This window comes from Cyprinus carpio, unplaced genomic scaffold (genome assembly GCF_018340385.1).
Source record: "Cyprinus carpio isolate SPL01 unplaced genomic scaffold, ASM1834038v1 S000006795, whole genome shotgun sequence".
NCBI lineage: Eukaryota > Metazoa > Chordata > Actinopteri > Cypriniformes > Cyprinidae > Cyprinus > Cyprinus carpio.
The window spans coordinates 219,504-239,095 of NW_024879381.1; positions in this window are offsets into that span (position 1 = coordinate 219,504).

The following is a 19,592-nucleotide window of genomic DNA, read 5'->3' on the forward strand; positions in this document are numbered from 1 at the left end:
GAGCTGCATTACACAAAAAGCTTTACTTGTTCTTCTCTGGAAAAGACTGTATTTAGCCAGAGAGTTTACACTTGCTGATTTGGGGATACAGAAAGACAAAGTGAGCCATGAAATTGATAGAAGAAAGAGAAAATTACGAAGGCGTAAAAATGTGAAGCTAAACTGCTTTAAATCTCTTTCTAACACACAAGAAACCACAGTATTACTTATTGGATGATTTATCATTACAATGCATGACAAGATCAAAATAATGCAAAAGCCTCTAGTAAAAGCTGCAGTTGTAATTTGCAGTTATTCAACATCAAAGACACTCATGTAGGATCTCAGACAGCACCTTTGAAAAGTGTAAACACAATCATAGCTGTCAGGACAGCAATTTAGCATTGACTGTCAGGGGCTGCTGAAATATTTACTAGTGTTTGCTAAGCACAAGTATCTGTTTACTAATTGGTTAAGGTATCAGAACAAACCCTTAAGCTAGTTTATTAAACTAATGTTGAAATAACCTCTCTTGCACAGTTTTGTTCTGTGAACATTAAAGACACAAGATATCACTTCAAATAAAGCTGTTGGTTTAGGATAAGGTGTGCTAACATTTTTCCTAAGTGATTCAAACTTATGATTTTTATGCTGCGGACCATTAAATGAATGAGGGACTGTATGTATGGTATATATTTTATAATGGTATTATGTGTTGTTGTATAATGTTCTGTTTTGTAGTTGTCAAAAAATTGTATCTTTTTTTGATGAATTTCTAATCTGAGCAACTGCACACTCGGATTGGTGTAGAGTAATTTCTACTAAAATCACTTTACATTATATACTACAGTTCAGAAATTTTGCGGTAATTCTTTCAGACTTTTTATTCTCACATCACATGATCCTTCATAAATCATTTCTAATACTTTATGCTGATTTGCCTGCTTAAGAAATGTATTATTATCATGTAGAAGACAGTTGTGGTGCTTAATATTCATGTGGATTTAAAAAAAAAAAAATTAGGATTCTGTGATGAACAGAAAGTTTAAAAGATGAGCATTTAACTATGAAATAGAAATCTTTTGTAACATTATACTGTAAAAGTTTTGACTGTCACTTATGAACAGTAGTGCATGTAAATTCATGATGAGTTTTTCTCAGCCAGAGGTCTTGAGTCCACTGTGATTTTTATGATGCTATAGCATAATACTGTTTCCAACTCAAGCACTTCCTCTCTCTTGCAGTGCTCTCTATGAAGCTGTGGCCACTAATGGGGGATTAGAATTATAATGCTGATTTGGGCATATTGCAGTCAGACTGTGAGCAATCATTAAGTTACCACATAGGCCCACTATTTTTTAAGATTCTCTCCACACATATTTCATTCAATAAATTTACTTGTACTGTAGCAAGTTCATCAAACTTGCCGAAGAGCTTCGTTCAGAATGTTTTGACCGATCCGGCTGTGCCCTGTGAACCTAGACTTGTAAAGCCCCCACAATGTCTGCACAACAGGATGCTGCCACAGAACAAGAGGACCACAGATTATGGAAATGATTCCCACGAGACCTGTACATGTGTGACCCCTACACTGTTCTTTAAAGGGCATGTGACGACACTCACAAACAACTGTTTTAATCGAAACAGGATTCTTGTGAATACAAGCAAACCAGACTAATACTCGGGTCGTTCGTATTTACATGAAAAACAATTACAGTCTTTCAGATTAGCCCAGGCCAGGGGTCCATAACGGGACATATGCTCACTCATTTTTGGTGAGTTGTGACCCAACTTGAGGGATCAAGGTTTGTACTGGTTAGTGTAAAGTTTTACCACTCAGCATTGTTCTTATTCAAATTATCATGTTGGTAGTGTGTTATGATTGTGTTAACAAAACTGAAATACAAATTCAATGACACAGTAAATATTGACAGATCTTGTGTAACTTATTGTGGGAACACTTGAGATTCTTTGACATTGAAACAGATTCTTTAAAAAAAGTACAGAGGGTGACGAGTTGGTTGCATTAAATGAAGAGCACATTCTGAATGCGAGTGTTCACATCCGACTCTCAGAAAAGTTTGGATTTTAAGCGGACAAGTATTATAAGAAGATGGTATATACGTAAAAAAAAAAAAAAATTCTAACTGTTAAAAAAAATAAATAAGATTATCTTGGAAGCTCTTTAGAAAAAATACTATTTTCAGTCTTTTTAAAATTTTGTTTACTTGAGTGTTTTATTTGTCATTCCGTGTAGTTTTTATGCATTGACTTGCATTTCGTCTCTGGGTAGCGAGACCTTACGGGTGTCCACACCGACACTGTTCGTTAAGGGCAGGTGGAGACTCACAAAACTGTTTTAATCAGAAACTAAATGCTTGTGAAGAAGCCATACAGTATAATAGTGTCCTTTCTTTTACATGAAAACATTACCATCGTCATCAGATTAGCCCAGGCCAGGGGTCCCGGGGGTACATACCTCACTCAGAGTGTGTGAGTTGACCCAACTGAGTGTCAAGGGTTGACTGGTTTAGTGTAGTTCGCACTCAGCATTGTATTATTCATGTATCATGTTGGTAGTGGATGGGAGTTTAAGAAAAACGAAATAAAAATGGCAATGACAAGGCCAGAAATAGCGACGATCTTGTATAACTGTATTGTGGGAAACTTGAGTCTTTGAGTGAAACAGCGTCTAAAAAAAGTACAGAGGTGACGAGTTGGTAATAATGAAGGCAGATCTGAATGCAGTTTCCAGTCGACTCCTCTAAAGTGTGGAGTTTAGGCGGACAAGTAATTATAGAAGTATGGATATACTGGTAAAAAAAAAAATTCTAAACTGTAAAATACAATTAAAGATTATTGGAAGAGTCCTTTAGAAGACCTACTATTTCAGTCTTTTAAAATTTTGTTACATTGAGTGTGTAGTTTTGTCCATTTCCCCTTGTTATTATTTATGCAGTTACTTGCAGTTCTGGGTGAAAATAGGGTCTACACTCTCTCATTTATTTAATTTGTTTAATTTGTATTTTTTATTATTGTGTGTGTGTGTGGGTGTGGGGTGTGTGTTGTTGTGTGTGTGTGGTGGTGTGTGTGTGTGTGTGTGTGTGGTGTGGGTATGGCACCAGATGATAAGCTATTGTGTTCATCACCAGATATATAAATTTTGCACTTGTGATTAAACTTAACAATGTTCAAAAACAAAAAGTAAAGACAGAGTATTACATAATGTTGAAAATATAGTGCATTCCTCTTTTAAATGCTGACTTCAGTTAAATAATTTTAAAATGATCACAATTATTTTTTTGTGTGTTAAGTCTTAATTATGTATTACTGAACTAATAATAGCTTTAAAATTTTTTAAATTTACATGAAAATTGCAATGCCGTGATTTAAGTAACATCTAAATATAAAACTAGAACCTAAAAAACTAAAACAACAATCACTAATATCAGCTAAATTGAAGCTAAAGCTAATCTAAAAAGCTACATCTAATGCAAACTACAGTAATACACGGATGGCTCCAGAGTCTTTTAGTTAAATGGCATTTCCTGGCTCAGGTTATGACATCTCAATAAAACCTATATCTCGACACTACGCAAACAATGGCAGCAAGATATTGATGACCGTACAAACAGAGAGCTTTTAGAGCGCTCATAGCTAGAGCCCACTCTTCATCTTTGATCTGGAGCTGGGCCGGCCTTAACCTCATCTTTTAGACGGTCCTTTAGTCATGGAAAAGTTACTTGCATGCATCATCTTTCCGTCCCACATCTTCTTGGCTGGAACTGTCGGTCCTGTTGAGATGGCATATTTGTGTCTATTGTGGTAAGGGGCTATTGTGTTAATTTGCCCCCCCACACTGCCTTGTTCCATCTTCTCGCTCTCCGTCTCTCCACATGTGTGGGCAGTGTGGGTTAATTGAGCAGCTTCTTGATTTTGTAAGCATCTTAGCGCTGTGGGCGCTGTACATTCGTGCGAGCTTTGTTGGACGAGCCATACCTCAGGAACTTCACGAGCAACTAGCGCTTGAAGAGTGTAGAGTATGTGGACCGAAAGTGTTGTGTGCTCTGACTCTCTTTATTGTCCGCCTCACGTTGATTGCATCTAATCCACGGCCATCACACAGTGAAGTACGAAGGATTTGACCTTTACTTTTCTGTCTATTCTTAAAAGAAAACTATGTGTAAGTGGCTCTTCCGGAAGCAAAGTCTACCATTCTCATTGCATGCTGGGTATAACTTTTGTTGGTTTTCTAACTGTATGAAATGGCTTGAGTGTTGAAACACACTCTTCACTCTCGTTCATGCTGTACCAAACGTTTCTCAAGTCGTTGGATGAGATCTATGGAAATTCTTTCTGGTGGCTTCAGGAACGCTCCTTCCATCTTAGTGGCAACTTGCTTGTGCAGCAAGGCTTATGATAAGGAGTTCCTGTATGATGATTCCATTACCTCTGTTGGCTAAACAGGAATGTTTCCTCCTTCATCTCCAGGCATATTAAACTTTTTTTCCCTCCAGTCAGCATGTCTTATGAGAATGTTTGCCAGGCCACCTGCACTATTTTTGACTTCCGTGCTCACAGCCTTATTTTCATGGATCCCACAGCAGTATTCTGTAGTCATATCTGAACAACCAGTGTCTAAACAGAAACAAAAGGATAGTTCCAAAACGCTCTTTGCCCGCGACCCGTAAAAGCTTCAGTCGTGTCTTCGGAACTAGAATGCGAGATAACCGGATTCGAATTCCGAGATGTCTCTCTGTCACGTACTAGACATGCACACCACTACCATGCTTACAGGCTTACCAAAACCAGGGAGTTAGGGACATCGTAAAATACAGTCCCATCTTGACCTTATTGGTTCAACACCAAACACCTTACATCTGATGAAGGCTCCAGATATATCGTTTTTTGGTTGTGCAAAGAACTCAAAAATACACTTTATTTTATGATTTCTCTCTTGTTGGGAAGTCTATCGATGTCACCTGGAAGCTTCTTCTGGCTTTGCGCAATTTGTGGTTGCTGTCTATTTTAGCTCTCAGACAGACTCTCATGACTTATTCAAAAAATAATCTTGATTTTGAGGTTCTGCAGATGTATGCAGGTCTTATGGGTTTTGACCAGGTAATGACACCAACACTGTGAGTTAATCTGTTACCAGAATCTTTTCGGCATTTTTGTGGGTGACTAAATTATTCCGTTAACAAGCATATTGAATAAGTTGTGGGCTAAGATTCATTCATTTACCCTAAAAGCCAACATCTTTATACATCTTTTCAAGTATCTCATAGCTCCGAAGAGGGCATCGAAACAAAACATGCTCAAATGCACTTAGATTCTTGGCGTATATACAATCACTCTTTCGCAGAAACACTCCCCAAAAAAGCTTACACCACTTAACTGGGTCCCCCACATTTTCACTTTGTCAATTGCGGGGCAATTTTTTTATATCTTGTTTTTTGCAGACGCATTAGTATACGTTATTTTACATATGCAACTTTTGCTACCCAACTATGATTAATCCACATTTTTTTTTCTGCCTTCCTTCTCTTCATCTTGTGTGTTGGTTGATTGGATCGAGCCGGAGATTTCAGTAACCAAAAAAAAACAAGTGTTATCAGAAAGATGTCCGACCCCTAATAGCTTGCTTCCCCCACATTATGTCAATGATGGAAAAGAGTTTAAATTAAAACTATTGATTAAAATAATAAATATCTTCTAGAACTCTGGCAAGAATTAATTTTAATCTTTACCACTCCATTCCTTTAACATGACAATTTTCCACATAATTTAAAACAATATAAAGTCGTTTAAAAAATATGGTTCACAAATTTTATTATAAGGTCCCCCTCTTCTATTAGCCTAATTAATACAAACTATTTAAACTATGATTGTTTTTTTGGGCCTTCAATAAACTCCTAATTTTCTGCTTATTAATAGTTAGTCAGGTAGTTGTTTGTTAAATTTTTAGTTGGTATTGGGTAGGATTCGTAACGTGATGGTTTAATATTGGGGTCATGCGCTGCCCCCATTTTATTTGTTTTATAAGTAACTACTAAACAGGCGATTAATAGGTTAATAAAAAAATGCATGCTATTATAAGTGCAGTTAATAGTGCGAATTGGTCCCCCCCCCCGCCCCCCCCCCCTATATAAGAAGTTTGCCAAACTATGAAATAAAACACAAATGGGATTTATGAGGAAAATTTCTGCAGTGAACAAAAAAAATTACCACAAAATCAACTCTCTCGTTATATTTTAGGATAAGCACCAATCAGAAAACTTGTTTTTGTTTTTATGTAAACTGCAAATATTATTTAAAATTATTAATTTATGTTTACATAACAACATGGTTGGGAAAGTTGCTCCTTTAAGTAATTGTTGGTCACAGAATTTTTCAGAACAATGGTAGGGGCGTGCATAAGGTTACACAGAGGGGAAATTTCCAAGGGGAAGCCGGGGGCTTCCTGGTTGGTGGTCTTTCAAAATTGTGGACGTCAACGACTGACAGCAGCTCCCATATAAAACCCTCAGTTCAAATGGTGATAGTTGTGGAGGCATTTGGTCGTATTATGGTTTACTGTTACGTTTTTTTTAAAAAACAACCAGCCACTTCTGTTATTCCTGTACAAAATGCAAATTTTATCTAATCGACACATCAAGGTTTTTTACCTGATTAGAAACTGTAAAAGTTGGCCATTCTCCCTTGTGAGAGATCACAGTTTTTTCTGAGAGCGTGGGTGGAGGTTGGTGGTGTGGCATGCGCAAAGGTAAGTTTTACCGAGGGATAAACGCAGTTCATAAGTTCATTGCCAAACCAATTCGTTTACTACTAAAACAACAGGTGATACATCTGCCTTCCACCCATGCGATTGAAGCAAATCCCCCAATCGCGAAGCCATGCCACCTGTGTTTTAGAAACCCAACAGGTTGCTTTAGTCAATTGCCTTGCACGTCAAAAGTCGGAAGCTTGAGAAGATTTTGGGTATGGAGAGAGTTTTGTAGCAGCATGAACACTATAATTGTCCCCTAAAAAACAGCTTTTTTTAAGCTTTAAAATCATTAGCGTCTGTTTTCATATACATTAGATGGTTGTTTTTTTCTTTGCTGACCAAATCATTATGGGTCAACGATTGTACTACACCGTTGGGGCGTCTGGAACGAACGAAACTGAGGAAGATATGTCCCAGGAAGAACTGCATGGAAGATTTCTCACAGTACTAAACGCGGGGATACACAAGTGACCCTTGACAGGAAAACATGTAGACACAGGGGAGAAATGCGCACAGTTCCCCGTTCTTGTTTACGCTCCTTTCCAACAACGGGACACAAAGGGCTGTGACAGGAAACAACATGTAGACAGCACGGGAGAAAATGGCACAGTGGAGGATTAGAAACGGTTAAAAATTCAGGGCAGATATACATTGAGGGTCCCAGACAGGGAAGGAGGGATGAAACGTCCAATAGATGAAAGACACGAACACCCCGTGAAAAAAACCAATGAACAAACTCCAAACACACAGGTCCACAAAACACACAATCACAATGTACCAGGTCCATGAATCCGACATACTGAAAAATCCCCCCCCATCATTTACTCCCGACCTTATCCCCTTCTCCGGAAGTTGTCTTTCCATGTCTACCCAATATATCTACGTATGTCTCATCGACAAGCAACTGAAAATATGGTGTGGTTGGGGGGGCAAGAGGTGTAGAACTAATGGAAGGATGTTTTTTTCTAGGTAGGTGAGGACACTGCACCGACACAGGGAAGTGGGCCCACAGCCACGACAAGAGTCCCACCGTAAAACAGCAAAAAAAAAAAAAACGAGGTATACGAGGGGCAGGGTAGAGGCATCCAGGGAAGGAGACGAGGGAGGTGACTTCCATTAATAAGCAGAGGAGGAAACAGCCCTGTGGGCCGTTGGAACAGGCCTGGGGCCCACCAAGCCAGCAAATGGGAATCGGGGGACGAGCGGGGGGTTAGTGAGCCCACTGGAGGAAGGAGCCCCAGGGAGGAGAAGGTAAGGTTTGGTTTGGAGGGGAGCACGAGGCGGAACGGGGCAGAGGACCGGTTGACAAATGGGTGGCGGTTAGGAAATCCTTGGAAGAATCCTAAGGAGCGGAGCCCCCCGATGGTGGTTGTGGGGCCCAGCACAGTGTGACACCACCAGGTTAGTTTTGCGGCGTCCCCCCCCCCCTGGGTTTGTGTCTGGGGGGGGTAGAATAGCCGGGGCAGGAGCCGTGGGGGTGCGGGGGGGGGGGGAAAGGGGGGCGAGACCATCGGCATTGAGTACCCCCCCCTGAAGCCAAGCGTGAAGAGGAGCCGATTTAATAGGACGAGGTGCTGAATAACGTGGGCAAGACACAGATTATGAAGTCCCCCCCCCCGATCGCACATAATGGAGTCCCCAATTGCCACCGAAGCCAAGGAGCCGGCACAGGTTGGAGGACCAAGGGTTAAGTCCCCTGGGCTGCGCTCATAGTGAGTTTGCCAGGCCCACCTGGGGCGGACCCCAAGGTAGGGGTAGCCCTAGGATCTCATTGTGTGGAGCCCTGCTACGGCACTCAACCGAGCTTTAAGGCCAAAGACGTTTCCCCAGGGGTCTTTTCAGAAAAGCCGTGGGAGGTCGTGAAGTCCAAGGGAAAAACTAAACTTACATCCATATGCTGAAACTCGAACGTAGGGAAAAAACCCGGGCAAATTTTAAAAAAAAAACGTGTTTGTCACCCGCTATGGGGTTATTTCTTTAATCCCCACGAAGCTTGGCACCGTACAGGGCACGCGAGGGAGCCCGTTTGGCATGCACAGGCATCGGGCACTGACGGAACCGCAGGAGATTTCCCCTAGTAACAACAGTCCCCCTTTTTAACTTCCGTCCCAACCAAGGGATTAACACCAGGCTTTGAACGGGAATCACTGTTTAGCACAGAACCACACCCATTCCAATACCAAGACCATGGGTCGTGGAGATGTGCCAAACAAGCCTAAGAACCTTTAAATAGGGTAGACAGTAATGCGGAGCCCAAAAGCACAAGGAGAAGTAGGATGCAACCTAGATACTCCGCACACAAAAGCCGCAACAGATTACATCGAAAAAAAAATTATTTATGCCGCAAAATAGACTCGGCCGAGTCCCCCTTGTGATATTGTACTGCCATCTTTTGCAGGGGGGGAGAAACCTCTCAAAACTTGTTGATATCAGATTACGGAATCAGAGCAATTTTCTTGCTGGAATGCGTGTGAGCCCGACACTTTAGGTGGTGCATCATAAAGTACCTAGACAACTGCTGTAATTTCCAAATGGTGAAAGATGACCAGACCAGAGTCCCCCCCCCCCCCCCCCCATGAACCTCTGCAGCGAGTTAGCCAACACGTGTGGTGGGGGTGTGAGAAGTTTTTGTTTGTGGTCAGAGAAGAGAGGGCTGGTGCCCGGTACAAAGCTTCTTGTTGTGAATTTCTACTGAAGTGGGGGGTTTTGGGTGTAACCGTCTATTCCAGCTTAAGATAAAAAACCCTCATTACGTCAGCACACCACAATCCCAGGTGAGCTCTTGGTGTTTGGGTTTGGGAGAGTTGATGAGTCCCATTGGAAAACAGGGACCACGTAAAGTACATCGGATAAAAACAATTTTATTTCCTCCCGACCATCCCGCTATAAAGGATAACAAGGGGGAAAGTTGCTCCCCCCCCCCTTCCACTTGTTTTTGTTTTTTGGTCATGAGTTGATTGTTTTTTTTATTGTTTTGGCATCTTTTGTTTCGCAGTCCTTATGTCCCCCCCCCCCTCTCCACCTTGACTATTTCATAAACATCTCGACCAGTAATTATATCCACTGCCAATCCTCCCAGGGAGAAGCTCGGTCTGAAAAGGATAAAATAGTTATAATTTAACTTGTGATTGTTGCTTATTTTGAATGCACCCCCCCCCAATTCTGTTAACATCAATTGATTGTAAAATCGCACAATGACAGCAAAAAATGTACAAGCGTCCTTAACTGAAAGAAAATACTGTGGGATGGGGGGGGTGGGAATCCCGGGCCATTGTTTCCGGTAGGTTGCTGTGCTGCAAAAAGGAAGCTTTTGCAATAAGTTTGTGCAAAACCACAATCCTGCTGTTGGTGTGGCTACTTTTTTTTTTTTTTCCCATAAATGTCCCAATCCCGCAAATACACCACCAGAATGGCAAGAAGGGTCTTGTGCCTCTAAGTATAGAAGTCTAGAAAGTCCCTATTTCAGTTTAGGATTTGGGCCTTATAACAGTCAGAGGTAGAACAGAGGGATGGAAGTTGTCTTGAATAATATTTATCTCATCTTTTTGCTTAACCTTGTTTTGTTTTATAACTGCCCCCACCCCCCTAAAATTTATGCTGCCAGAAAAAACAAATTTTATACCAGTTTTATTTTTTTAACCCAGTTTGTTTTTTATATTAAGGAAAGGAAAAAAAGGAGAAAGGGTACGGAAAGAGTGAAAAAAGGAAAAAAAAGGAAAGGAAAAGTAAACAACAGAGGGGAAAAGGAAACGGAAGAAAAACAGCTCTGTTTTTGGCTTTAAAAAAATCAACATAAATTTTGTTCCCCCCTCCAATATCGCAGACTTTAACTTACGTCACAGAAACAAATATCCCAAAAAAAAAAATGGGAGGGGTGTGGGAATCCGAAACAGAACATGGGTTTTTTGGGGTTGTCAGATTGGGTGAAAAACAATGTTTGTTGCTGGCATCAATTTTCAGAAAATAATAAATAAAAAATTGCTTTAAAATTCCTAAAGTCAAATTAACTGATATATAATTTTAAATTTTTTAACTGGAGATATGCAAACGACACTAATAGGAAAAATTTTTACATTAAAATTGACATGAAGGTAGAAATTAAAATATCAAGGGGCACCGCTTAATGTTAGTGTACTGTCAGGAATTTGGGAACTGTCCCCCCCCCTTTTGGTTTGTTGTTTTCCTTTCCCTCCCTCATGTGGCCCCCATTATTTTTTTTTGGTCCCGTTACATCTGGTTCCTCCCCCCCCGTGTTGTCCCTCTTCTTAATTTGGTCCCCCATGTGCTGATCTGTCCCCTCACCAGTACGTTGGTTTTTCCTGTTCTCCCAATTGCACCTGTTTCGTTTTAGTGTCATACAGGATTAGTTCATTTTCCCGTCTGCAATAATGCTTTCTCCCCCCCCCCCGTCCGGTGGTCCCCTACCAGTTTTTGTGTAAACGTGGTTCGTCTTCCTTTCCCTACCAAAGTTGGGGTGTGATTTAACCATGTTGGTTTGGCTTTAATAAGGTTGAAAGGGTTTAATTTATGCATGGCTGTCCTTCGGTTTTACCTTCCAAGCAGCAATATTGGTTGAACCCAGAAAAGACCCCGAAACCAAAACAGTTTATTCTGCCCATGATTTTCCCCTCCGTTTTTGTGTGTTTAAACGTGGTTTTTTCCCCATTAAGTGGTTTTGTTGTTTCAGTTATTTGGTGTTTCCCCTTCCCCATGTATTCCCTTGGCCCCCGCAAATTTGGTCACCTACCCTTGGGGGTTGCCCTGCCAAAGAAACCCTATTGGAGCATTGCGGTTTTGAGTGTTTCAGCCCAGCCTCGGCCCTTTTAACGTTGTTTCGATGACAACTGCCGCTGAACTCCCTCCGGTTTTTATCTAGGATGGGGCCAATTAACCAAATCCCGTCCCCCCCCCCCGTCCAACCTACCCTCCCCAGACACCACTGGATCCTTGAGAATCGGTAGGGAAAGCAATCCATTAATCCTGTGGGGTCTGGGGAGAAGTTCCTTTCCCCCTTACACCCCTGATCCGGAAGCACGACCCCAGAACTCAAAGCCCAAACCCAACCAATCAGCCTTTCCCCGCCCCACCTGCGTGGATCTCAAAGTCCCCAGAGCCCACCCCTGCCTGAAAACGGAGGCCCCAGATCCCCGCATCCGTATGAAGGATGACAAATCACATAGGATGGGCAACAGAGCTGAGGAATCACCTACGGGAGCAATGAGCCCTCACGGTGATCATCAGCAACCAGGTGTGAGAAGCCTTTTGGCCTACAATGCCCAACCAGATGATGGGAGAAAGAGCCGTTGGACAGGAAAAAATAGCGTGGAGAAAGGACTCCGCCCCTGCCCCCTGCATCCTGGCTGAGGGAGAGCCCCTGTGAAAAAAGAGGATTTGGGCATGAATACAAAGGCGGTAGGTAAAAATTAAATTTTCGACCTTGTTTAGCATTTTACCCGATAAACCTGCTGATTCCCTTTAAATATCCTTCCTCCCATACCTCCTTTATGGTGAACATCTGTTCCTCCGCTTCCCCGTAAGTTCCTTGCTGCTAGCCCGCAAGCCCAGATCCTGGCCCAGAGCAGCGCCTGTTGTGATTCCCCCACGTAACCCCTAGAGGGCAGTGCCCTGAGAATGCACGTCTCTTGGGTCCCCCAAGTTAAGCCCGGAGGCCTCTCACAAAATGTTACCCCCTCCCTACCACCATGTGGCTCCTAGCTCCCCATCCTCGGGCTCTCCGCCCGTGGCCCCCATTCAGTCCACTGGAAATCCACTGGGCCTGCTCGTCTATTCCCCCTCCTGGCCTTACTGCCTTGGTTTTGGTCCCAGTCGCAGACCGCCGAAAGACTCCGTCACAGAGGTGCCTAAAATCTGGGACTCCATGCCACCACCCTCGTGGCATGGCGCCTACATCCCTACTGCCCTCTGTCAGGCTCCCACCAACCATCCCTTTGGCTCCTCCCCCCCGAAGATGGACTTCCTCTGTTGCATTTTATTAACTTTGGGCCATCCCGGCTCCCCACCACAAACCCCAGCTCTGGACTTCACCCTGGGGATCCTGCATGCTCCACCCTCATTCACACCCCCCCGCTGGAGCCATACACTTCCGCCTCGGTGCACTCCCGAAATCCGCTCCCCCACACGCTATCTATGCCCCCTGGCACCTCATCGGCTCTCAGCCCCTCCCGTGTCACCACTTCGACTCGGTAACCCTCCCGCCCGTCCACCTGTTTCCGCCCACAAGTCGGGCTTTGGCCCCCTGGAAGTTCATCATCAGCCATTTGTTCCCTCCCTCTCCTCTCCGTCGGCTCCGTCAGTCCCTCCCGTCCTGCTCCACCACCATGCATCCCCAATTTAATGGGGACTGGTGGCCGTGTGTGTCCCACCTGGCCGTCCCCAATGGCTCCATCTCCCCACCTCCTGTCCCCCCCCATCCTCCCCTTGGCTCCCATTCCCTCCCGGTCTTCTCCCCTTCCCTTCTCGCTCTTGATCTGCCCCCGTCTGCCCTGTTGTTCCCTCCCCCTTGTTTTTTCCCCGTTTTTCCTCCTTTGGCCGCCCTTCCCTTCCTTATCCAAATCTACAACCGTCCCCTTGTTTCCCCACTGCCGGGCCCCCCCCCCCTCCCCTCACCCATGTGTACTCCCTCCCGCCTCCCTGAGTGAGCCTCCCTCCCAGTCTTTTTCCCCGACCCCGTCCCCCCCTCTGCCTGTCTGTTTGGTTTTTGGTTCTACAACCGCCAAACAAGACGTTGCCCGATTCTTTGGGAGGTGGGGGCGAAATGTTCCGGACATCCTTGGACCCCGGGTCCCCCCCCCCACCCCCCCCCACTTTTGGATGTGGTTTTAATTTCATCATAAGATGCCCATTTTATTTGTTTTGGGACGTTCCCTGTTTCCTGTTCCCCCCCTCGTTTTGTCCCCCTTTCTTAACCTTTTTCAGTGGGTGGAGTTAAAATCGGTGAACTGGTTTTAAAAATATTCCCTTAGCTAAGTACTCCACCACTTACGCCGTGAGTTTTTTTTTTTTTTTCCAGGCGCCTGGTTCTATTTTTTGTAGAACGTTGTCCCCTGTTACTGTTTTTTCCTGGGGGTTTCAATGGGGAAACAACATCCCCGGCCTTCTTGTTCATGGTGGGAAACCACAAACGTGGGGGCCCACATTACACACAGTAGGGAACAAATGGATCCAGCTTGTTATTCTAAGTTTTTTTTTTCCTTTTTATATTTAAAATATTCCCACAACTTGCCTAACCATGTCATGAACAATCTGGATATTCCGATTAACAAATATTTGTTTAAAAATGATTTTGTGTTTTTTTTGGGGTTGTGTCGTTTTTTAAAAACCTTTCTCAAAATGAATTTTTTGTTTTTCATCATCTGTAATGTGAGTTTTGGCGCCGCCATTCATACCCCCCACATTGTTTTGTTCGCGCAGTTACAGGTTCAAGAGCAGACGTCCTGTCCAGTTCGGATTTACAGCACATGAAGTCATCCAACGTCAAAACTTTCCAACGAAATACCAAGTAATAAGTGAGGCCCCCCTGGTGAACTAGGTGAATAAAGAAATAGAAGAAAACTCTTTATTAATTACTTACACTATGTGTAAATCTGATTATAATATAAATAAATCAGCAAAACTTAATGGTTGAAATGGATTTCTTATTTTTGTGTTTTGCGTCTTATATGAACACATGGCTGGGGGTGGGGTTTGTTTTTTTTCAAAAACTCTAAAAATGGTATGATTTTTTTTCTTTTATAGTATCTTTATGTGTAATTTATTGTAAATATGGACCATTTTTGTGGGTTTTAAGACACTGCCCAAATAGTTTCTGGGGTGATCAAATAAGAACAAATCCGCCGAAGTGGGGGCCTCCTCTACTGGCCCCCTCCACAGTCTGGGGGGCCAACCTAAAGCGTGCGGATGCAAAGCAAAGTTGTGTGAATTTGTAGGCAGTATCGAGCGTTTTTTTTTTAGTGTAGGTCACTAGTAAGTTACCGCAAAGACGTTTTCGAAAATTCCCCATATGGTTGTGGTGGGTGGACGCCATACCTCCCCCCAGGGGCACGAACAGACAAAACAACATAAAAAATCCCACTATGGAATGGACCGTGAACCGCTTTTCAAAGGGGGTTAAACATTAAAGTCATATCTGTCAACCCTTTGGTGGTTATCCCCCCCCCAGTTTTTTGGCCTGGTTTTAAGTCCAATGTTTAATTTAGTTTCCAGTCCCCTTGGGGTGGTTTTTTCCTCCTTGTCGCGGTTTGTCCCCCCTGGGCCCCACCCCCTATAACCACGTTGCTGATCCATGTTTGTCCTTGTTCCCTTTCTACTTTGTTAGGTGTTAGATAATACCAAAAATGTGTGTTGGGGTTTTAAAAAAATGAACAGTTTTTTCGTTTAAAAAAATCCCCTGGGCTTCCTTTCGTTTCTTTTCCTTTTTTTTCTTTCTGTTCCCTTTTTCCCCCCTGGCCAACGATTTCATGAACATAGCCCTTGGGTTATGAAAGTTGGTTTTTCTTTTCTTTTTTTTTTACTACTCCCCGCTAGCTTAAAATTGGTTTTGGGGGTCGAGGTACAAGATTTTTCTTTTAGAATGGTCTCATATGCCTCAAACAAAGCAAAGCTTTGCAGCTGATTATTAATAATAAAAAAACATAGTAAAAAAAACAGGAACTATTGGGAAAAATATTTTATGAACAATTTGCTAAAAATAAATATTTTCCTAAATATACAGTAAAATTCTCCCCCCAAATGCATGGGTTTTTTTTTTCCCTTTTGTGTTAATGGCAGTGCAGTGGGGGGGGGGGGGGGGCTCCACCCATATGAAAGCCTTCAGAATTTTCCATTCTAGTCAATGATCGAATTACTTGCTCAACTGCCTCACCATTTGTTCACTTTGAAAAACATTTTATTGCTAGAGCGTTGGGAAAAAAAATTGTTTTGCTAGGAGAGTTTCCCAAAAACATTTTTTTTTTTGTTTTTTTTTTTTTTTTTTTGTAATAGTCAGTTTGGAGCATTTTCCATTAAAACCCCCCTCAACATTGGTGCAAACCTGGAAAATTGTCACAAACTGGGAAAATTACACCTATGGGTTTAAAGTGTTCCCCCCCCCCCCCCAATTTCCCGGGGCAAAACAAACGAAACCCTCTAATCAGACAAAAGATAAGTGTGTTTTTACGCTATTCGCAATGAGGGGTGGTGTTTTCACTTTCAAGCACTAATGTGGGAAAATGGACCAATTAACTTCCGTGCAAAATAAAAACTACAGGTCAGCATTGGAAACATTTTTCAGTTCAAGATTTGCGTGTGTTTCCCTCCAGCTCAGGCACGCATTTACGGGGTCCCCCCAACCAATGGTGTGATTCACTGTGCATTAAAAAATGTCCAAATAAGGATGACATTTCATGTATTCTTCAAATTTTTCCTAATACCTCCACCTCCAACTCTTCAAATAACGGCCTTTCATAATACGAGCCGTCCTTCTTCCCACTAACATAGTGGGCTTCAATGGGTCCCTACATTAATTAATGCTTAGACAATTTATCCCACTACACACACGTCTGCGTCGTGGTGCAGTGTGGCTCTGATACAGCAACTGAAAGCCGACTGTGCGGCGAGTCACTCAACTCTAGTTCAAGTGCTTGTTGTGTTTATTCCAACCACACACACACCACACACAATTTTCCTGAAACAGCCTTTCCTCTGCTGCCTTCCGCTGTAAACAAAGACCGCACCCCGCATATCAAATGCCTCCCCTTTTAATAAATTACATGAAATTTTTTCTAGAAAGCCCCATTAAAATGTTTTGCTAATCTAATTTGCTAAATTAATGTCCATGCTATTTTGAAATTTCCCTCCGTGAGTTTTTTTTCCTTGTTCCCCTTCCCATTTACTTAAAATTTCCCTAATTCAACCTTTGGAAAATCAAGCTGGTATTTTTCTTTGTGCAAAAACATGTTACCTGTTAAAGATTTTGAATACACATAAAGCATAACCAAGACTAAGAAACTAAAAAAAGGGAATTATAACTTTGATCTTCCACGTTACTTGAACTTAGAAGTTTACATTTTTGCTGCAGCTAGTAAAAGGCCCAAATAAAAAATGCTAAGCCATACGCACACTCGTAGCGTTGGAGCTTGTTCTGAGGGGCTGTTGGTGGGCTGTAATGGCATTACAGTTTGCATCAAGCCTGAATACCAAACTAGGTCAAGCACCTGACCTAGATCCGATCTCACAAATGTTTTGTGTGTCTTAACATACTTATCGTGTGTGCGTGTAGTAGTGTGGGGTGGGTAATGAAAGCCAGTCTTGCACGGTAAAGTACCTGTCAACCTGCACTTAACTTGTGGAGAAATAAACAGCTGATCATTTCACCTTGCAACATGCAGCTGTTCGTTTGCGTGTATTCAGCGCTGTTCGTGAAAGTCTGACCTGTGTCTCTTTTTCATCCTCTAGTTGCAGTAGCTGTTGGATGCAGTTTCTGGCTTGTAGGGAAGGCCTTCCTCTGGGCACGCTCAGTAAGGACTCGCACCAAACACACCCGACAGATTCACGCTGACCAGCAACACTGCATTTGCTACCTGCTCACGAACACAGAGAGAAAAAAATAACAGGGTTTGTGTGACCATCTCTGTTTATCTGACCATGCTGAAGGATTCTGACATTTAAACAACATTCAGCAACTGAATATGAACTTTCAGTGATTAGGAGGGCGTACTGGTATTCAAGGTACCTCTTTCCTTTTTTTTTTTGTTTGTTTTTGTGTTTTTGTGTGTGTGTGTGTGTGTTTGTGTTTGTGTGTGTGTGTGTGAGAAATGGGGGCAAAAGCGAGGAAACTAGCTTGAAGGAGAGACAGAAACAGATGCAGAAAACGAGGGCAGCAGGTTCTTTTTTCAATCTATCCTGGGATGATAAACTCGAGTCTTGAGAGGCGGACACAAAAGCCCCCCGCGTAGATAGCCTACGAGAATCTCCTGTGGTTACTTCTGTGACCAAAGAAGTCAGCAATTGCCTGGCTTTTGAGACACATCACTTCAAGCGAGATTGCCTATTAAAGGCTTTGTATTGTTGTTCATTCATAGAGCAACAGAAAAATTAGATTACCTAGAGAATCCTTCAGTGGTCTATGCATTCTTTTAAAAAGGGGCTCATATGACATTGCTAAAAATAACATTATTTGGTGTATTTGGTGTAATAAAAATGTGTTTATGCGGTTTAAGGTTGAAAACAAATTATTTTCCACATACTGTACATTATTGTTTCTCCTCTATGCCCCGCCTTTCTGAACCGATTTTACAAAGCTCATTGTTCTGAAAAAGCAAGGTGTGCTCTGATTGGACCAGCTATCCAGTCATAACGTTGTGATTAGCGAATGCAAATCCTTTAGAAATATGAAAAGCGTGCCTGGAGGCTAATGAGTCAGCATTATTTATCAGAACACTGGTATTGTAGGCTACTCTCCCAGAAGCAGACCTTGTCCTCAGTAAAATGCGCTGCACATATCTGAATAATTGGTTTAGACTGTTCTGGAACAGTGTTATAAATACAACTTAACCACGGTTGGATTGTGTCCTCTTTTGGAGGCAGAAAACGAAGTAGTTTCGCTTTCACAGCAGAAATACACAGCATCTCTCCATGACATGGCGGCAGCTACAACAATACTACAGCAGAATAAAGTTATGCCTTCTTTCTTTGCATGAACATTTGGGCGGTGTTATGCAAATCTTCACAAACAGTGGTGTATAAATGTGAGGTGTGTTAGAGCGAGCTTGCGTTTTGGAAGTGTGGGTGAGTCTTAACTTTTATAAGGAGAATATCTCTTTGGGTTTGAGGAGCCTTTAGTCTTTGCAGCTTTAGGGATCTTATCTATTCTCAAACGGCAACAACACTTCCAGGGAAAGGTGCTGTAAGTGAAAATAGGCCATTTGCTAAAAGCATAAAAGCAGTGACATTATTACAAGTCCTTACTTAAAGTTATGAGGTTTACAAAATTAGCTAACAAGGTCTAATAAGAAGCAAAAAAAAAAAAAAGAAATAAGAAATATGGATGAAATATGAAAATAAGCTCAGAATTTAAACTTGCTTTCTTTTTTCCCCTCCAAATTCTGAGCATTTTCATAATTCAGGCCTGTTTCCACCTAGTGTTTTTTTGTTTCAAAACAGCGTTTTAAAAATAAGAAAAAAGATCCTCATCTACACTGGCGTTTTGACTTCTTTTTCAGAAACTATCGATCCACACTACACAGCGAAAACACATGTCACATGACCATTCATGCCAGTAAAACAATGAGCATGATGTTGTGTTTACTTGGTCGTCCAAAGGATATGCAAAGTGAATGTGGAGTAGCTTAGCCATTGGTTTTAAAATTCTGGTTTTAGATCAGTTTACAGTGAAACCTGCCCCAAAGTTCTCAAACTAAAACAGTGTCTGCAGCGTTTCTTAAAAAATCTCCGTTCGAGGTTCAGAAAAGTGTAAATGACAGAAGGCGTGGCCGTAGCAAAATGTATGTTTTTAAAAAGCACTAGACCAAACATTGCCCTCAGTGCTGTTGTTGGTTTAAAAAAGGTAATTGCAAATATTTTATCTCATAATCCTGACAATTCGCAATTTATATCTTAAAATGCAGAATTTTTCTTAAGTGAAATTTTACGAGTTTATATACCTTGTATTTCTGCAATTTATTTCATGTTTTTTATTTTGTTTCATAGTTTTGTGTTTTATTTATATTTTTTTTTTGTTTTTGTTATTAAGAATGTCTAATTTTTTTGAGTTTGTCCCATAATTCTGAGTTTTTATTTATATCTTGCAATTCTGGGTTTATATCTCTGGTTATATCTTGCAATTACA